The sequence below is a fragment of the Myotis davidii genome, unplaced genomic scaffold (genome assembly GCF_000327345.1).
Source record: "Myotis davidii unplaced genomic scaffold, ASM32734v1 scaffold6, whole genome shotgun sequence".
In the NCBI taxonomy this organism is placed as follows: domain Eukaryota; kingdom Metazoa; phylum Chordata; class Mammalia; order Chiroptera; family Vespertilionidae; genus Myotis; species Myotis davidii.
Genome location: NW_006383011.1, coordinates 2,556,145 through 2,558,658, shown reverse-complemented (window position 1 = coordinate 2,558,658; position 2,514 = coordinate 2,556,145). Strand labels below are relative to the sequence as shown.

Sequence of the window (2,514 nt, the reverse complement as noted above, 5' to 3'; positions counted from 1 at the left end):
CCACCGCTATCTTAGTTGGGTTAATTTGCATACCCTCTCCTGATGGGTTGGTGGGTGTGGCTTGTGAGCGTGGCTTGAGCGCAACAGAGGGACGGTTAATTTGCATGTTTCTCTTTTATTATATAGGATATTTAAATGCCATTTAACAAAGAAAAATCAACCAAAAAATGAGTTCTCGTGTCACCTCTGACACGCATGTCATAGATTCGCCATCACTGATCTAGTACTTAGAAAACACACTTTAATATTAAGGTGAGCCATCTGACTCTACATGTGGATTAGTAAAAGCCACCATGTAAAAAACACATACTGGGTGTTTTAAAGCTGTCTTTATTACTACATATAGATACTTAGAAAATACTTACAGGAACTAAGTGTGGCATGTACTTTAACACTCTGTTGTGTAGAGGATAAGGCAGTGAGTAAACTAGACTGGTCTCCTTGCCTTTAAAGCAATTACAGTCCAGCTATGAGTAGTTTCTCCTTTGAAGAAGGAATCAAAATTCAATTTCTGCCTGGCTGGTGTGACTCTGTGGTTGAGTATTGATTGACCTGTGAACCAGGAGGTCACAGTTCAATTCCCGGTCGGGGCATATGCCCAGGTTGGGGGCTCAATTTCCAGTAGGGGGATGCAGAAGGCAACAGATCAATGATTCTCTCTCATCCTTGATACTTCTCTCTTTTCTCCTTCTCCCTTCCTCTCTGAAATCAATTTTTTAAATTAATTTGTTACTTTACAAGGAGTGATTATCTGTATGTAGGTAATTTTGTTTCATTAAAATAAAATAAATTTCAGAATTTATTTTAGAAAATAATTTGGAGCCGAAACTGGTTTGGCTCAGTGGATAGAGCGTCGGCCTGCGGACTGAAGGATCCCAGGTTCGATTCCGGTCAAGGGCATGTACCTGCACATCCACTGGGAGATGTGCAGGAGGCAGCTGATCGATGTTTCTCGCTCATCGATGTTTCTAACTCTCTATCTCTCTCCCTTCCTCTCTGTAAAAAATCAATAAAATATATTTTTAAAAAAAGAAAATAATTTGGAAAAAGATATAATTTTTTTTTAATTTAAGCTTTGAAACTGGTGATTATAGTTCTAGTTCTGCTGAAATGGAATTTTTGTTTGACTTACACTTGAATAAAATTGACCTTAACAGATTTTTCTAGCAATATTCATAAATTTATTTTCATCCAATGAGAAGTTATCCTCTCTTAATTCCTGATATTTAACTATTTTTGTTTAACTGTTTGTTGAATATTTAATTTGAGAAATGATAATCTAGCAATGATAATCAAAAGAACTCAAGCCATAGTAAAATTCTCCTTCTAAAGAACTTGTTTAGTGCTACTAGTTTAAAAAAAAGGTAGGGAGAAGCATTCAGAATCATGAATGAAGGTGTTTATTTTAAATTGATATTTGAGAGAGAGAGAGACAGAAACATTGATATGTTGTTCCACTTATTTATGCATTCATTGGTTGATTCTTGTATGTGCCCTGACCAGGAATCAAACCTGCAACCTTGGTGTATCGGGACGATTCTCTAACCAACTTAGCTGCCTGGCCAGGGCCCATGGAAGGTTTTTTGAATAAGAGAGGTGGTGACATGGTGATTTAGGGAGGTATGTTTGACCTCGTACAGACAGGAGTGAAGGGAATAAGTGAAATTAGAGAATTTGGACTGGAGATTAGAGTGGTCAGGGAAGGTATAAACGAAAAGGTAGGTACTGGATTAAGTCTTAAAAGACCCCATTGAAATTGAGGTGGGAAAAATACATAATCCAATGACAAAAGGGTCACTGAAAATGGGTCAAATGTGTACAGGGAAAGAAAGACCAGTATGCAAGCTGGTGCGAGTGGTAGGAAACAAGGTGAGGTGGTATGGGGAGGCCTATTTGGAAAATAAATGAAAATACCTGCTGTGATTAATATTACTGGGAGTATTTTTGAATTATTGATGTTGTGGATGCCTTTCTATTTTTTGAAATGGAAAGTTTCTTAAGAGAATGCAACGTTAAAAGGCTGTATATGATTGTCATGAAGCTTAGAATATCAAGGAAAAACAAATTATTATGTTAGCTTCCAAAGGAGGTGGTTTGAATAAATGTATTCAAAGACAAATCATTACAATTAAATCCTATAGTGCACGCAAGTTTAAATTGATAAGAAAGGGAGAGAGCCGAGAGCCTATTTGGGAATGGGAAAATGATAAAGGAATGCTTAAGCACGTTACAGATAATGCACATTCTGGTTACAAAATATTTTTTTTAATAATTAGAAAATGGTTTGGGTTTTTTGGGGGGGTTCCCCCCAAATTAATGCTGATGCAAAAGGCAAAACACTAACTTTTGCAGCCATTTATATTTTTAAATAGCACAAATGAGAAACAAGGCAGCTTCTTTGCTGTTCTTTTATTATAAGGTTTAATTGACATTGTCTTTCTGGTTTCTGATGAATAATTGAGGTTACCTTTGACTAACCAAGATCACTTGTTCTCAGATTTCTAGCATATCACA

At 36.4% G+C, this 2,514-nt stretch overlaps 1 protein-coding gene across 4 annotated transcripts in view; it reads left to right on the top strand.

Moving 5' to 3' along the window:
* Window positions 1-2,514, top strand: part of ACTR2 (ARP2 actin-related protein 2 homolog (yeast)) — a 36,505-nt gene that overhangs the window by 20,263 nt on the left and 13,728 nt on the right. The window lies entirely within an intron of this gene.